General features: G+C 38.3%; 1 long non-coding RNA gene across 1 annotated transcript; it reads left to right on the top strand.

The window, feature by feature from the left end:
- The first annotated feature begins 4,520 nt into the window (after window positions 1–4,520).
- Window positions 4,521–18,617, top strand: LOC108386219 (uncharacterized). The gene is made up of 3 exons (XR_001850519.3): window positions 4,521–4,606; window positions 15,746–16,028; window positions 17,625–18,617. It is a non-coding gene; the product is annotated as an uncharacterized lncRNA (long non-coding RNA).
- Window positions 18,618–18,868: the final 251 nt, after the last annotated feature.

The raw sequence follows: 18,868 nt of genomic DNA, 5'->3' as shown, positions 1-18,868 counted from the left end.
AACACCCCAACCCATTAGCAGTTACTCTCCATTTCCATCCAACTCTATCTGCCCTCTCAGCCCTAGGCAATCACTTACTACCTATAGCTTTGCCTATTCTGGATATTTCATATAAATGGAATCATAAAATATTTTATCACTCTTAGCATAACATTTTCAAGCTTCACCCATGCTATGGACATGTATCAGTACTTCATTATTTTTTACTTCCAAATAATATTCAGTTGTATGGATATATCATATTTCACTTATCTATTCATTAGTTAATGGAATTTGAATTGTTTCCACTTTTTGGCTATTATGAGTAATGCTCATAGTGATAACTCATGCACATGTTTTTGCACGGACATATGTTTTCATTTTTCTTGAATATATATCTAGGAGTAGAAATACTGGGCCATAATGGTAACTGTTTAGCTTTTAAGAAACTGCTAGATTCTTTCAAAGTGACGGCACAATTCTATATTCCCACCAGCAATGTATGAGAGTTTCAATTTCTCCACACTTTTACCAATACTTGTATTATCTGCCTCTTTAGAGAATAACCTCCATAGTGGGTAAGAAGTCATTTCTCTTCGTGGTTTGATTTGAATTTCCCTGATGGCTAATGATGTGCAGCAGATTTTCATGTACAGTAGCCTTTTGTACATCTTCTTGGAAGAAATATCTATTCAGACTCTGAGACAGGGACCATGGGTTTAGTCAGAGTAGGGTGAAGGCCTCTGGAAAAAGACCCCTAACAAAACTCCATATTAAACAATTAAGCAAAGTCAGAGTCACATTAATTCTCTAAAGTAATATATCAAACTAGGAATATAAGCATTCTTCAGTGAAACTTAGTTAAAACTAAAAACCCAGGAGTAACTTAGCCTAGAATGTTTGAACATCCCCCAGGTAAGAAAGTACCTCAGCATAGCCCATGTCTTCTTCATGTCAATTAAACGAAGCTATTGTAGAATTTACTTCAGCCTGCTAAAAAGCCCAGATGCTGCTTTTCCTCCTACAAACCTAATCAAGTCAATAACTCAGCTCAGCTTCAAAGCAAAACAAGTCGCCTCGACTGATATACTCCCAAACCAAGAAACTGCTATTCTGAAAAAGGATCAAAGCAGTAAATTTCTTATGTTAACTCTGCAAAATAGTCTGGAAAACTGATAAGAAACTTAGTGTCTCTTTAAAGATAAACATTTAGAGACCATCTGGTGGATCTACATCCCTATCTCTTTGTCTCTCAACCGCTTATAAATCCCCTAGACAAGGCACCACTACGGGCTCTCTTGTCCCCTCCTGGCTCACGCCAGGAGCTCTGTCTGTCCTATCACTGTATCTCTCAATAAAAGTCTCACTGGCTCTCCTACCTTGACTGTTTGCTAAGTTCATTCTTCGACTCTGCAAACAAGAGCCCCGGAATCAACTTTTTGTAAATTTTCTAACATCTAATTTTGTAAATTTAATTGTTAAAAAATTTATAACACCTTTATTGAGATCCAATTCACATGCCATGAAATTGACATTTAAAATTACATATTATACCATCCTTGCATCCCTGGGATAAATCCCAATTGGTCATGATGGATGATCTTTTTGATGTATTTTTGAATTTGGTTTGCTAATATTTTGTTGAGGATTTTTGCATCTATGTTCATCAGGGATATTGGTCTATAATATTCTTTTTTTGTGTGGTGTTTTTGTCTGGTTTTGGTATTAGAGTGATGCTGGCCTCAAAGAATGAGTTTGGATGTATTCCCTCATCTTCTACTTTTTGGAATGCTTTATGTTCTTCATGTCATTGTAGATTAATGATACCAAAATAAAAAAATTAAAAGAAAAAAAAGGATGGGTATTACCTCTTCCTTAAATGATTGATAAAATTCAGTCCTGAAGCCATCTGGGCCAGAGATTTTGTTTATATGTAGTTTTTTGATAACCAATTTGATTTCACTGCTGGTAATTGGTCTGTTTAGATTTTTTGTTTCTTCCTGGGTCAGCCTTGGAAGGTTGTATTTTTCTAAAAACTTGTCTATTTATTCTAGGTTTTCCAATTTATTGGCATATAGTTTCCATAGTATTCTCTAATAATTATTTGTATTTCTGTGGTATCCATTGTGATTATTCCTTCTTCATTTCTGATTCTGTTTATGTGTATAGACTCTCTTTTTTTCTTGATATGTCTATGTAAGGGTTTATCTCTCGTTTATTTTCTCAAAGAACAAGCTCTTAGTTTTACTGATTTTTTCTCTTGCTTTATTACTCTCAATTTTATTTATTTCTGCTGTGATCTTTATTATGTGCCTCTTTCTACTGACTTTGGGCTCCATTTGTTCTTCTTTTTCTTGTTTCTTTAATTGTGAGTTTAGACTGCTTATTTCAGATTGTCCTTGTCTCTTGAGGTAAGCCTGTATTGCTATTTATTTTCCTCTTAGACCTGCCTTCACTTCATCCCACAGGTTTTGAGATGTTGAGTTGTTGTTTTCATTTGTCTCCATATATTGCTTGATCTCTTTTTTAATTTGGTCATTGATTCATTGACTATTTGGAAGCATGTTATTAAGCCTCCATGTGTTTGTGGACTTTTTTATTTCCTTTGAGTAATTCATTGCTAGTTTTGTATCAATGTGGTCTGAGAAGCTGCTTGATACAATTTCAATCCTTCTGAATTTATTGTGGCCTTGTGTGTGATCTATTCTGGAAAATGTTCCATGTACACTTGAGAAGAATGTGTATCCTGCTGCTTTTTGGTGGAATGTTGTGTATATATCTCTTAGGCCCATCTGTTTTAATGTATATTTTTGGTGCCTCTGCTCCCTTAGTTATTTTCTGTCTCGTTGATGTATTGGTGTGAGTGGTGTGTTAAAGTCTCCTAAAATGAATGCGTTACATCCTATGTCTCCCCTTTAACTCTGTTAGTATTTGTTTTACATATTTAGGTGCTCCTATATTGGATGCATAGATACTTTTTAATGCTTATATTCTCCTCCATCATTACATAATGACCCCTTTATCATTATGTAATGGCCTTCTTTGTCTTTTGTTACTTTCTTTGTTTTGAAATCTATTTTGTGTGATAAAAGTAGTGATATTCCTGCTTTTCTCTCACTGTTATTTGCATCAACCACCTTTTTCCATCCCTTCACTTTTAGTCTGTGTATATCCTTGTGTCTCTTGTAGACAGTGTACAGATGGGTCTTGTTTTTTATCCATTCAGTGACTCTATGTCTTTTGATTGGTGCATTCAGTCCATCTACATTTAAGGTGATTATTGAAAGATATGTACTTATTGCCATTGTTGGCTTAAATTTGTTAAGGTGATTATTGGTAGATATCTACTTATTGCCATTGTAGGCTTTAAAGGTTCAAGGACAACTTCCTTATTTTCTAATGGTCTATCTTAAATCACTGATTACTCTATTTAAAACACAATCTAGAGCTACTTTTTCCCCATTCTTCTTCTTTTTCCTCCTCCATACTTTATATATTAGGTGTCATATTCTGCACTTTTTGTGTATCCATTAACTGATTTTATGAGTAGTTGATTTAATTTTATACTTACTTGATAATTAATTGGTCTACTATCTTTGCTGTGGGTTTATTTTCTCTGGCAACAGCTATTTAACCTTAGGAACATTTCCATCTACAGCAGTTTCTTCAACATATTCTGTAGGGCTGGCTTAGTGGTGGTGAAATCCTTCAACTTTTGTTTATCTGAAAATTGTTTAATCCCTGCTTCAAATTTAAATGATAATATTGCCAGGCAGAGTATTCTTGTTTGGAGGCCCTTCTGTTTCATTACATTAAATATGTCATTCCCTTCTGGCCTGTAAGGTTTCTGCTGAGAAGTTTGATGATAGCCTGATGGGGTTTCCTTTATAAGTGATCTTTTGTCTCTCTCTGGCTGCTTTCAGTACTCTCTTCTTGTCCTTGATCATTGCCATTTTGATTATATATCTTGGTGATTTTTTCCTAGGGTTCCTTTTGTTGGGTGATCTCTGTGTTTCCATGACCTGAGTGTCTATTTGTTTCCCCAGACAGGGGACATTTTGGCAATTATTTCCTCAAAGAGACTTTCTATCCCATTGCCTCCCTCAGCTGCTGGTACCCCTATTATGCAAATATTGTTCCATTTGGATTATTCACACAGCTCTCTAATTATTTTTTCATTTCTAGGGATCGTTTTTTCTGTTTTTTGGCTTCATTGTTTTCTTCCTCCCTATTTTCCAAATCATTAACAACTTCCCCAACCTGTGAAAACCTCCCATTAAAACCCTTTATTGTATGTTTCATTTCAGATACTGTATTCTTCAGCTGTGAGTGACTTCTGCAGGTCATCTATCTTTTCATTGAGGTCCTCCCTGAGACCCTGAATATTTTTCTGTAGATCTATGAACATGTTTATGACTTTTACTTTGAAATCTTTATCAAGATGATTGGTGATTTCCATTTAAATCAGCCCTTTTTCTGGTGTTTTGTCTTGTAGGTTTGTTTGTACCAAATTCCTCTGCTTCTTCATTTTTTAGGGTTTCCTATGGAATAATAGCTTTTCCGTGGAGGCGCCTCTAGTGCTCAGAAACTCAAATTCCTGTGCAGGAGCTCCACCTATTGGCATGCGGTAGGTGGGGCACCTTTCTGTCTGACTTGTAGTGATGTAATTTCAGTGGGCTGTGTGGGACATCAGCTAATAGCATGAGCAGGGAGAAAACTCCAGTTGTGCCACTTAAGTTGCACACAGATTCAGCCTCCACCAGGCTGCAGCAATGGTGAGGGCCACAGGTGAGTGGCAACTGCCAGGAGGAAGGAGCTCCTGGGACTAGCTCCCACATGCAGCTCCCCAGCTGGGCTGAAATGGGCTGAGAAATCTGAGAGGGTCTCCCTCTGCCTTCCCAGCTTCAATGCCTGCCTCTGCTACCAGGTCACGTGAGCCAATGGCAGGCTTTGCATGCAGGGAAGAGTCTCTGTGCTGCACTGCTGAAGCTGCTGAGGGGGAGCCACCCTCCACCCAGCCTGCAGTAATGGCAGGGGCCGCAGGAGAGTGGGACCAGCGACTGCTTGGAGGAAGGAGCTCCTGGGGCTGGATGCCACAGGCAGTTCCCTGGTTGGCATGAAACAAGGCCAAGAAATCTGAGAGGATCTTCCTCTGCACTGCCTGGTCAGGTGGACTGACTGCAGGCCACGTGCTGCATGGGGGAGACTCCAGGTTGCATTGTTAGTGAGGGGGATGGAGTGTCAGAGGCTCCTGAGAGTTCCTAATCTGTTGGGCCGAGGGCAGGCTGGGGAGGCAGAGCTCTGGGTAACCATTGCCCCTCTGGTGTCTCTGTCGCTGCTGGGAAGTCTTTCAGACTGCCCACTTTTTTTTGTCTTGGTGGGCAGGTACAGCATATCTGTTCATCAAATGCAGCTGGAATCTCAGCCTCACTGAGTGTTCTACTTGTATTTGTTGTCCAGACTCACTAATCACTAGAGCACCATGTAATGTGGGTGCATGTTTTCAGAGCAAATCTCTAGGGCCAGGTGTTCAGAGGTCTTGGGCTCCTACTCCCTCCCAACTCCATTCCCTTCCTCCCACCTATGGGGTGGGGTGGGCGGAGGGCTTGGGTTCCAACAAATCTCAGCTTTTCTACTTTACCCTTTTCTGTGAAGTCATCCCTTCTTCCCCAGATGTAGGTAGTCAGTTCTGCAGTCTTCAGGTCGTTTTCAGGTTTAGTTGTATTTACTGTATTTCTGTGTTCTATGTGATTTTGGGATGAGGTTTCTGCCTTGCCTTCCTACACTGCCATCTTTTTCCCAGAATTCCCCATGGTAATATTTAAATGTTCCCTTTCCTCATATCCAAGACGATCTTGTTTTCAAATGTCCCAATTTTTATAATATTTAGAAGCATTTTAAGATGAATAGGCAAGTCCTGGATTTTTAGAGAGATAACCTGGGCTTTGAATTTTTTTAGACTCTCCATCCCTGATGCTGTAAAGACTCAGTTTGCATAACAAGGACTGATATATTCATCTACCTATGTTGAAATAATGTTTCTTTTCCCCTGGGTACATTTAGCTTAGGGAAGAAAGCCTAAAAATTTGAATCAGTTTCCAGTTTCACCAAAAATGCTGTTATAGTTATTAAACCCTTCTAAACATATAGTCAACATTTCACCTGGAACAAATGATAAATATTCCTGGCAGTATTATGAACAACCCCATGGACTCAAGATGTATCTTAAAAAGAGGATGCAAAGGATATTCACAAAATCTAGAATTAGTCCCAAAGATCACCAAAGGAAGAACCAACAACTTGCATGTACCAGGCAGGCACAAGGAGATGAGCAAGAAGGCAAAAGGTATTGTAATGTCCCTGGATTTTCTAAAGAAGGGGTATCATGAAATTCCATTTCCCTCTTCTGTCAGCCCCAGAATATTGGCCTTTTGTTGATCTTTTGCAGAAGAGTCAACCAGATCTTTTATCAATTGTTTCTTCCTTAATAGGGCTGTGAATAGTCACTAATCTTTTTAACTCCTCTCTAAATTTGGTAGGATTTTCTGAAAGTAGATGTTAAAGGGCTTTAAGGTATCTACTATTATCCAGGAGACACAAAAATTATTTTTCCTCAGTAGAAAGCCTAGGTTACATTTGAAAAGCATGTTGCATAGGAATGCCTGAAACTGGTAGCACCTGATTACAGACCCGTGGAAGATGTGAGCAAAGTGAGCCTTAGTGCCAGTCTCAGATACTTATTAAATTTGTTAGGTAGAAAGATAGAAATCAGCAGCCAGAGAAGGGGAAGATAAGGTTCAATGAAAAATTGCCCAGTTAGGGGGTCCCACATGAAGACAACAAAGGCTTTCCAGGGAAATTACTTTCTTGCTTATTGGCACCAGGGTAAACCAGTCCAAACCAGATCACAATGAAGTTGCAATCAAATAAAACTAAGGAAGATGGCAGTGTGAGTAGGACGGCGGAAATCTCTTCCCAAAACCATATATATTTTTGAAAAGACGGAATTACAACTAACTCTAAAAGAGAGACCAGAAGATACAGTACAACAACCAGGCTCCATCTACATCTGCAGGAACCTAACATCTCATGAAAAGGGGAAGATACAAACCCGTGGCCCGGTGGGACCTAAGTACTCGCCCTACCTCAGCTCACCACTGTGAAGAAAAGAATTAGAGTGGGGAGGGAGAAGAAGCACAGGACTGCTAAATAACCAGCCCTAGTAATCTGCACCAGGATAACAGACACAGATTGCATGGTGTACTACATATTAGAAAAGCAGAAAAGTAAAATCTGAGATGGAGACTGTGAGCAGGTCCCCACAGCCACCTCCCTTGGGACAAAAGAAAAGTGGACACTTTAAAAATCTTAAAGGGACAAGGGTTTAATCGGCAGACAAAATTTTCCTGGCACACACAGCCCAGCAGGGTGGGAATCTTAAGGAACATCAGGCACCCTAACCCCCAGGATGGCAAAGCAGCTCTGAAGACCCTCACAGCAATAAGCAGCCTGCTGTTCATTCAACCCCGCCAGTGCTGCAAGCAAACCAGCTGACCTGCCACTGCTGTGGACCAGCAAGGGAGCTGTCCTGCCCACAGCAACCACACAGTCTTCTCCAAGTGCACAGATAACCAGGGCAGACCCAGAGGCTGCCACCAACATGAAGCTGCCAGACACAGGCAGAGGAAGCTGATGCAAGGTCTGGAAGTCACGAAGGGGTGCTGTTCTCACAGGAAAACACACCTTGCAGTCTGCAAACATCCACAGTACCCTAGGTTATGCCGAGGACTGACCCAAGCATGGCAGCTCAGGAAATTAACCCAGAGACTGCTATCTGTGTGCGGGTAACTGGCACAGGCAGTGGAGAAGGGCAAGGTGACCAGCAAGCAGGAAGGGACTTTGATCTCCCAGCTGACACATGCGCCACTTGCCGGTGATCACTTCTATTATGATGAAAAGGCAGAAGAATCTGGTCCAGTCAAAAATCACTCAAACAATCCCAGAGAGAGGGCATAGCCAATCTTCCTGAAAAAGAATTCAAAATGAAAGTCATAACCATGCTGATAGACCTGAAGAGAAATATGCAAGAGCTAAGGGATGAAGTCTGGAGGGATATAACAGAAATAAAAAAAATCAATACAAAGACTTAAAAGCAGATTGGAATGAGGTGTAAGAGACTGTTAATTCAAAAGAAATCAGAAAACAGGAATACAGAGAAGCTGAGGCAGAGAGAAAGAAAAAAATCTCTACCAATGAAAGAATATTAAGAAAACTGTAGGACCAATCCAAACGGAACAATATTCACATTATAGGGTAATGAGAAGAAGAAGAGAGAAAAAGGGATAGAAAGTTTCTTTGAAAAATAATTGCTGAAAACTTACCCGAGCTAGGGGAGGAAACAGTCTCTCAGACCATGAAAGCCCACAAATCTCCCAACAAAAGGGACCCAAGGAGGACAACACCAAGACATATAATAATTAAAATGGCAAAGACTAAAGAAAAGGACAGGGTATTAAAGACAGCCAGAGAGAGAAGAAAGATTACCTACAAAGGAAAACCCATCAGGCTATCAGACTTCTCAACAGAAACCTCACAGGCCAGAAGAGAATGGCATGATATATTTAATGCAATGAAACACAAGGGCCTTGAACCAAGCATACTGTCTCCAGCAAGATTATCATTTAAACTTGAAGGGAAGGTTAAATAATTTCCAGATAAGCAACAGTGGAGGGATTTTATCTCCCACAAACCACTTTTGCAGGGTATTTTAAAGGGACTGCTGTAGATGGAAGTACTCTAAGGCTAAATAGATGTTATCAGAGAAAATAAAATCACACCAAATAAAGCAGACCACCTAAAGGCAAAAAATAAATCCAGCTATCGACAAAAGCAGTCAAGCAAAACACAGAAGAGTACAGAATAAACCACCTAACATATAAAGAGTGGAGAGGGAAGAATAAGAAGGGAAAGAAATAAAGAATCATCAGACTGTGTTTCTAATAGTGTAATAAGTGAGTTACAGTTAGATGGTTAGAAAGTCAAGAAGCTACCCTTGAACCTCTGGTAACCATGAATCCAAAGCCTGCAATGGCAATAAGTACATATCTATCAATAATCATGCTAACTGTAAATGGACTGAATGCACCAACCAAAAGACACAGAGTAATAGAATGGATAAAAAAGAAAGACCCGTCTATATGCTGCTTACAAGAGACTCACCTCAAACCAAAAGACATACACAGACTAAAAGAGAAGGGATAGAAAAAGGTAGTTCATGCAAACAATAGGGAGAAAAAGCAGGTGTTGCAGTACCAGTATCAGACAAAATAGACTTCAAAACAAAGAAAGTAAAAAGAGATAAAGAAGGACATTACATAATGATAAAGGGATCAGTTCAACAAGAGGGTGTAACCATTATAAATATATATGCACCCAATACAGGAGCACCAACATATGTGAAACAAATACTAACAGAATTAAAGGAGGAAATAGAATGCAGTGCATTTGTTCTAGGAGACTTCAATGCACCACTCACTCCAAAGGACAGATGCACCAGACAGAAAATAATTAAGGACACAGAGGCACTGAACAACACACTAGAACAGATGGACCTTATAGACATCTACAGAACTCTACACCCAAAAGCAAAAGGATACACATTCTTCTCAAGTACACATGGAACATTTTCAAGAATAGATCATATACTAGGCCACAGAAAGAGCCTCAGTAAATTCAGAAAGATCAAAATTTTACCAACCAGTTTCTCAGAATACAAAGGTATGAAACTAGCAATAAATTATGGAAAGAAAATAAAAAAACCCACAAACACATAGAGGCTTAACAACTACTCCTAAATAAACAATGGATCAATAACCAAATTAGAATGGAGATCAAGCAATATATGGAGAAAAATGACAACAACAGCACAAATCCTCAATGCTTGTGAGATGCAGCGAAGGCAGTTCTGAGAGGAAAGTATACAGCAATCCAGGTCTATTTAAAGAAGGAAGAACAACCTGAAATGAATAGTCTAAAGTCACAAATACTGAAACTGGAAAAAGAAGAACAAATGAGGCCCAAAGTCAGCAGAATGAGGGACATAATAAAGATCAGAGAAGAAATAAATAAAATTGAGAAGAATAAAACAATAGAAAAAATCAATGAAACCAAGAGCTGGTTCTTTGAGAAAATAAACAAAATAGATAAGCCCCTAGCCAGACGTTTTAAGAGAAAAAGAGAATCTACACACATAAACAGAATCAGAAATGAGAAAGGAAAAATCATGAAGGACCTCACAGAAATACAAAGAATTATTAGAGAATATTATGAAAACCTATATGCCAACAAGCTGGAAAACGTAGAAGAAATGGACAACTTCCTAGACAAATACAACCTTCCAAGACTGACCAAGGAAGAAACAGAAAATATGAACAGACCAATTACCAGCAATGAAATTGAACTGGTAATCAAAAACCTACCCAAGAACAAAACCCCGGGCCATATGGATTCACCAATGAATTTTATCAGACATATAGAGAAGAAATAATACCCATTCTCCTTAAAGTTTTCAAAAAAATAGAAGGGGAGGGAACACTTCCAAACTCATTCTATGAAGCCAGCATCAAAAAAGACCCCACCAAAAAAGAAAATTACAGACCAATATCCATGATGAACATACATGCAAAAATACTCAACAAAATATTAGCAAACCTATTTCAAAAATACATCAAGAGGATCATACACCATGATCAAGTGGGATTCATCTCAGGGATGCAAGGATGGTACAAAATTCAAAATCTGTCAACATCATCCACCACATCAAAAAAACAAAGGACAAAAACCACATGATCATCTCCATAGATGCTGAAAAAGCATTTGATAAAATTCAGCATCCACTCATGATAAAAACTCAACAAAATGGGTATAGAGGGCAAGTACCTCAACATAATAAAGGCCATATATGACAAACCCACAGCCAACATCATACTTAACAGTGAGAAGCTAAAAGCTTTTCCTCTAAGATTGGAAAAAATACAGGGATGCCCACACTCCCCACTGTTATTCAACATAGTATTGGAGGTCCTAGCCATGGAAATAAGACAAAACAAAGAAATACAGGGCATCCAGATTGGTAAAGAAGAAGTCAGAATGTCACTACTTGCAGATGACATGATATTGTACATAAAAAACCCTAAAGAATCCACTCCAAAACTACTAGAACTAATATCCAAATTCAGCAAAGCTGCAGGATACAAAATTAATACACAGAAATCTGAGGCTTTCCTATACACTAACAATGAACTAGCAGAAAGAGAAATCAGGAAAACAATTCCATTCACAATTGTGTCAAAAATAATAAAATACCTAGGAATAATCCTAACCAAGGAGTGAATGAACCCTGAAAACTACAAGACACTCTTAAGAGAAATTAAAGAGGACACTAACAAATGGAAACTCATCCCATGCTCGTGGCTAGGAAGAATTAATATTGTCAAAATGGCCATCCTGCCTAAAGCAGTCCACAGATTCAATGCAATCTCTATCAAAATACCAACAGCATTATTCAACAAACTGAAACAAATAGTTCTAAAATTCATATGGAACCACCAAAGACCCTGAATAGCCAAAGCAATCCTGAGAAGGAAGAATAAAGTGAGGGGGATCTCGCTTCCCAACTTCAAGCTCTACTACAAAGCCATAGTAATCAAGACAATTTGGTACTGGCACAAGAACAGAGCCACAGACCAGTGGAACAGAATATAGAGTCCAGATATTAACCCAAACATATATGGTCAATTAATATACAATAAAAGAGCCATTGACATACAGTGAGGAAATGACAGCCTCTTCAACAACTGGTGTTGGCAAAACTGGACAGCTACATGTAAGAGAATGAAACTGGATCATTGTCTAACCCCATACACAAAAGTAAATTAGAAATGAATCAAAGACCTGAATGTAAGTCATGAAACCATAAAACTCTTAGAAAAAAACATAGGCAAAAATCTCATGGACATAAACATGAGCAACTTCTTCATGAACATATCTCCCCGGGCAAGGGAAACAAAAGCAAAAATGAACAAGTCAGACTATATCAAGCTGAAAAGCTTCTGTACAGCAAAGGACACCATCAATGCAACAAGAAGGCATCCTACAGTATGGGAGAATATATTCATAAATGACAGATACGATAAAGGCTTGACATCCAAAATATGTAAAGAGCTCATGCACCTCAACAAACATAAAGCAAATAATCCAATTAAAAAGTGGGCACAGGATCTGGACAAACACCTCTCCAAAGAAGAAATTCAGATGGTCAGCAGACACATGGAAAGATGCTCCACATCACTAATCATCAGAGAAATGCAAATTGAAACCACAATGAGATATCAGCTCACACCTGTTAGGATGGCCAACATCCAAAAAACAAACAACAACTGTTGGTGAGGTTTTGGAGAAAGGGGAACCCTCCTACACTGCTAGTGGGAATGTAAATTAGTTCAACAATTGTGGAAAGCACTATGACGGTTCCTCAAAATCTCAAAATAGAAATACCATTTGACCCAGGAATTCCACTCATAGAAATTTACCCTAAGAATGCAGCAGCCCAATTTGAAAAAGACATATGCACCCCTATGTTTATCACAGCACTATTTACAGTAGCCAAGAAATGGAAGCAACCTAAGTGTCCGTCAGAAGATGAATGGATAGAGAAGATGTGTACCTATACACAATTGTATGTTATTCAGCCTTAAGAAGAAAACAAATCCTACCATTTGCAACAACATGGATGGAGCTAGAGGGTATTATGGTCAGTGAAATAGCTAGGTGGAGAAAGACAAGTGCCAAATGATTTCACTCATATGTGGAGTATAAGAACAAAGAAAAAAACTGAAGATACAAAACAGCAGGAGACTCACCGAACCCACGAATGGACTAACAGTCACCAAAGGGAAAGGGACTGGGGAGGATGGGTGGCAAGGGAAGGACAAGGGGGAAAAAGGAGCATTATGATTAGCAGACATAATGTATGAGGGGGCACAGGGTGGGCTGTACAACACAGAGAAGACAAGTAGTGATTCTACAGCATCTTACTATGCTGATGGACAGTGACTCTAATGGGGTATGTTGGGGCAACTTGGTGATGGGGGCAGTCTAGTAAACATAATGTCCCTCATGTAATTGTAGATTACTGATTCCAAAATAAAAAAAAAATCTGTAGGTGGTGGAGACAGGGAGCTCATCCTTACAGCCCCTCCTGTGCCTCAGTATCAGGAAATTCCACCTAACCTAGCTGTTCCCATTCCTAAAGTTTCAGTAATGGCCCATTCCATTTTAAATGTGAGAGGGCCATATTGATGCTTTCTCATTGCCTATCACAGCATCTGCATTTCCTGTTGCTGTACAACAAATACCTGCCAATGATCAATATCCTCAGGGATATCAACAGTTTGAATATACTCTTTTATCTTTTAAAGTTATAAAGTACTTGAAAGAAGTAGTGACTATGTATGGGATAAAATCTAATTATGTTAAAGGGCTGTTACAAGTATTAAGTCAAGAATACTGCTTAATCCGTTATGACTGGGGTATGTTAGCTAGAACAGTGGCCTTTAACAAAAGAGAAGCTTCAAGCATTAGAGCAATTAATACAAGAACAGCTGTCTGCTGGATTGTTTTTTCTCCATTCCATTACAACCTTGTGATTGTGAGAAGTTTGCTTTCACTATTCCATCTCCCAATAATTATAAACCTACTGCTAGGTATCAATGGAAAGTTCTGCCTCAAGGAATGTTAAATAGCCCTACATTATGCCAGTACTTTGTTAATCAACCTTTAAAAAAATTAAGGAAGAGATTTCCTGATTCCTTAATTATTCATAATATCAATGATATTTTAATTGCTCATAAAAATTTGCCCACTTTACAAAACCTCTATGAGCAAGCTGTTGCAGAATTAACCGCTTACAGTCTTATTATTGCTTCTGAAAAGGTACAGGACAGTACTCCATATAATTATTTAGGAAAAATCCTTCCACAAAAGTTCAAATCAGGAGAGACAGTCTCAGGATTCTAAATGATTTTTCAGAAGCTCTTAGGTGATATCAATTGGCTTTTCCCTTCATTAGGAATCTCAAGCTATTCACTCAAGCATTTATTTAATACTTTAATGGGGAATTCTGAATTAAATAGTCGCAGATAATTGTCACCTCAAGCTGAAAAAGAATTAGAATGGATAGAAGAACATATGAGAAATAGTTATTTAGATCACATTGATATACACACAATATGATGTTGAGTTATTAGTATTTTCTTCTGAGCATTCCCTACTGGTATGGGAAAAAGGAAAAATTTTAGAATGGATATTTTTTACCACATGAGACATCAAAGAAATTACATAGATAAAATTTGTCAGTTAATTATTCATGGGCGCTTACTATTGCGTGCCTTAATTGCATTAGACTCTTCTCATATTGTTGTTCCTCTTACTAACACCCAAATAGCTGAGAACTGGACATTGAATTATAACTGGTAAACAGTCTTTGCCAATTACATAGGAACTATCAGTAATCATTTTCCAAAAGCAAACGTATTCAATTTCTTTAAAAACTCAGTGGATTTGTACTGACATTATTAAAACTCATCCTATCTCAAAAGCTGATACTTATTATACAGATGCTAATAAGGAAGGCAAAGCAGGATACAGTGCAAAAACTACAAAAATTGTCCAAATTTCTTATCAGTACAAAAGCCTGAATTATATGCCATTATTATATTATTACAAGATGTTACAAGTCCCCTTAATAGTGTTACTGACTCATAATGTGTTGAATATATAGTAAAACATATTTACTCTGCTACTCTATTTGAAGATGGCACTGAATTGTAACAATTATTCTGTACTTTGCAACAATCATCGTATGATAGACATCATGATCTTTATATTACTCATATCCAAGCACATATCTCCCTCCCTGGACCAATGACCAAAGCTAATGAACATATTGATAAATTACTTGTTGGATCCCTATTGACTGCTAAGGCATGGCATGAACAAACTCATGTTGACAGAAAAGGTTTAAAGTTAAATTTCACCTCACTAGAGAACAGGCTCAAGATATCATTTACCAATGACCTCAGTGTACTCAAATTCAAAGTAAACCTTACACCCCAGGGGTCAACCCAAGACAATTGCACCCTAATGAACTGTGGCAGATGGATGTCACCCATATTCCCGAGTTTGGGAAATCCTATGCTGATTGCTCAACTGATACATATTCTGGGTTTAGATGAGTTTCTGCATTATCAGGAGAAACAGCTGATATAATGTGATTCAACATTTACTTGAAGCTTTTAATGTCATGGGATTGCCAGCCAAAATTAAAAAAGATAATGCCCCTAGTTATCTTTTGGCAAAATTACAAAAGTTTCTTTCCCAGTGGGATATTAAGCATGTTACTGGGATTCCAGATAACCTCCAGGGACTGGCAATTACTGAAAGACATAATTGTACATTAAAAGAGATGTTGCTTAAACAAAAAGGGGGCTGTTGTGGCATAGAAACTCCCTGTATGAGAATACATAGGGCATTATTTACCATGAATTTTTTAAATTTAAGTGATACAGGTTCATCAGCAGCCGGCAGACATTGGGTACAGGAAAGTCCCCAGAAATAAATCAGCCTGTTTTTTATAAAAATGACATGGGAGAATGGGAATCAGGGATGGTTCAGAGGTGGGGTCAAGGGTATGCTTGTGTCATTACAGAAACAGGAGAAACTGTGTGGATCTTGGCTAAAAAGATAAAACCCAGAAAATGAATAAAAGGCCTGGAGTTGATGTTGAACCTCCCATTGATGAGATGAGAACCATGACTATTGGAAGATGCAGAGTTCGAGCTCCATTACCAAGAACTCGAAAAGTGAATCCCCCAGCATGGGGACAACTAAAAAAGATGACATGGGAAGTTGAGAAGATTGTACAACAGACCGGACAGGCATGCAGCACTTCAAATTTGTTTCTGGCTATGATTGCCGTGTTCACCATGAGGGTAAGTTCTGCCAATGCCACTAATTATTCATATTGTGCTTACATTCCTATTCATTGGCTCTCTGAAATGGTCCCAATATATGTTAACGATTCCAATTGGACTCCTGGTCCTTATGACACTTGTGGCTCCTTAAGGCCAGGAGAAGAGGACGTGAAAATTGAGAATTATACAGTGGGAGTAGAGGGGATACCCATTTGTATTGGACGTGAAAACCACTGCTTGAAAATACAACCAGCTGTATGGCTATTCATTGTTAAAAATGATACCTATAAAGAATCAAAGCAAAAATTATTCCTTCTTCAAGCATTTGGATTCCACAAAATAATTAATACAAATGACATAACACATCATCCCCCTGATTTGCCCATCTGCACCCAGCCAATAGCTATGAAAACCAGTGAATGGGTGCACTGGACGAATTGTCGAGGAGAAATAGGTTGGGTTTTACTTAATACTTCCTATGGAAGCATCATTGATTGGAGCCCTCAAGGTTCCACCCGGACCAGAGGACAGGGGCATGACCTGAGATGGCATAAGGATATTAATGGCACAAATTACACCATTTATACATTTTCTAATGGGACCATTTATTGGCATGGAGGTGGAATGTCTCCTCCTGCCCCACGTTTACTTTTGGGTCCCTGCAGTATCACTTACGTAAAATTCCCTAGGCTCTACGGGGTCTCACAGCTTGGAAAGGCCATATTTGGAATAATAGTTTTACAAAAAATAGTCAACTGAGTTTTACAAGAAACGAAAGTCATTATGTTACAACCTGTGTCAGATTGCCCTTTTTAATTATGATTGGTCACACAGTGTGGAGTTCGTCCAGATATTCCGTCTCCTGTGTAAATTGTTCATGCTATACTTGTATTAACAACTCTGTTCCTTTTCCCACAAAAGATAGTCTTTATATTCTTCAGACTAGAACAGGTCTCTGGCTTCCAGTTTAACTACCCTGAAAGTGGCAAGATTCTCCAAGCCTGATGCTTCTCCAATGTACTATTGACAATCTTTGGAAAAGAACTAAACGAATGATTGGATTAATCATTGCAGCTGTTCTGGGAATCACAGCCATAACCGCAGCTGCCGTAACCGCTGGAATTGCACTTCAGCAAAGTATCCAGACTGTGGACTTTGTTAATAATTGGCATTCTTATTCGTCGAAATTGTGGTCCACCTAAAGACAAATAGATAGTGAAATTAATGCACAGTTGACTGATTTGCAACAAGCAGTTCTTATGCTAGGAGATCAAATTGTTAGTTTGCAACATCAAATTTCTGTGAAATGTGATTGGACTACAACCAGGTTTTGTGTTACTCCTGTTCCTTATAATTATACTTAATTTCCATGGAACAATCTTAAAAGGCATTTGTTAAATCATGGCAATATGACTCAAGAAATATTAGACCTTCAACAGCATATTACTGATACTTTCCAGGAACAATTACAGGTATTAAGCGGGTCTAATTTACTGGAAAGTATTGCAGAAAGAATAAATAATTTGAACCCAATCCAACACCTAAAAATATTTAGTGGTTTCACTGCTACACTTACAATAATTGTATTATGTTTGTTATTTGTGTTTTGTATAGTCTGGAGAAGAGCTGCCCAAAAACATCAACGTGCTCAGCAGCAATCAGCAATCTTCTCACTAATGCTACAAAAGATGCAAGCTAAACAAAAAGGGGGAAATGTAGATATCCCAGCAGTTAACCTTGCTGTAACTTAGTTCCCACTTAAACTTAATCTATAGCCGAAACTAATCTGAGAAGAACAATGGGTGCTGCGTCTTGGAATCTGGTATGAGTCCTGAACAGTGTTACAAGGACTGCAAACAGTTCTCCGGATCCTTTCTGAGGCAAACCCAAGTAAGGAACACACCGTGAGACTCACCTGGCTGGATGACTTGATGAGACATAAGAGAAACTTTTCAGAGGTGATTAGTTTGCAATTGTTGAGACTCACATGGCCAAATGACTTAACGAGACATAAGAGAAACTTAAAGAGGTGATTAGTTTGCAATTGTTTAAGCTGATGAAAAAACTCATCCTATAATCATTAATCGATGCCTGTCTTTTTACTTGCTGTAACTTAAAAGTGCAGGGGAGCGCTGACTTGGTGCTTAGTCTCCAAAGAAGTCTAAGCCCTCTGCATTAAATGTCATTCTGACTCGGTTTCTCATTTTCACGGTCCCTGACTGCAACAATATTATCTCACTTATATGTGGAATCTTAGAAAGCCTACCTCTTAGACACAGAGTAGATTGGTGGTTGCCATGAGCTACAGGGTGGTAGAAATGCATGATATCCATCTAAGGCTAACAAACTTCTAATTAGAAGATGAATAAATTCTGGAGATCTAATACTCAGCACTGTGATTATAGTTAATGATACTGTATTAGATACTTGAAAGTTAAGAATAGAGATCTTAAATGTTCTCACTGCAAAAAAAAATAGTATATTATGTGATGGAGGTATAAGCTAATGCTATGGTGGTAATATTTTTGCAATATATAAGTGTATTTAATCAACACATTGTACACCTTGAATTTACAAAAAGTTATGTGTCAATTTTATCTCAATAAAGCTGGGAAAAAACTTCACTGAATTGTAAATTTTAAATGTCAATTTCATGGCATGTGAATTGGATCTCAATAAAGGTGTTATTAATTTTTTAACAATTAAATTTACAAAATTAGATGTTAGAAAATTTACAAAAAGTTGATTCCGGGGCTCTTGTTTGCAGAGTCGAAGAATGAACTTAGCAAACAGTCAAGGTAGGAGAGCCAGTGAGACTTTTATTGAGAGATACAGTGATAGGACAGACAGAGCTCCTG

The sequence above is a fragment of the Manis javanica genome, chromosome X (assembly GCF_040802235.1).
Source record: "Manis javanica isolate MJ-LG chromosome X, MJ_LKY, whole genome shotgun sequence".
Lineage (NCBI taxonomy): Eukaryota > Metazoa > Chordata > Mammalia > Pholidota > Manidae > Manis > Manis javanica.
The sequence above is the reverse complement of the archived record's forward strand: the minus strand, read 5'-3'. Positions and strand labels throughout refer to the sequence as shown.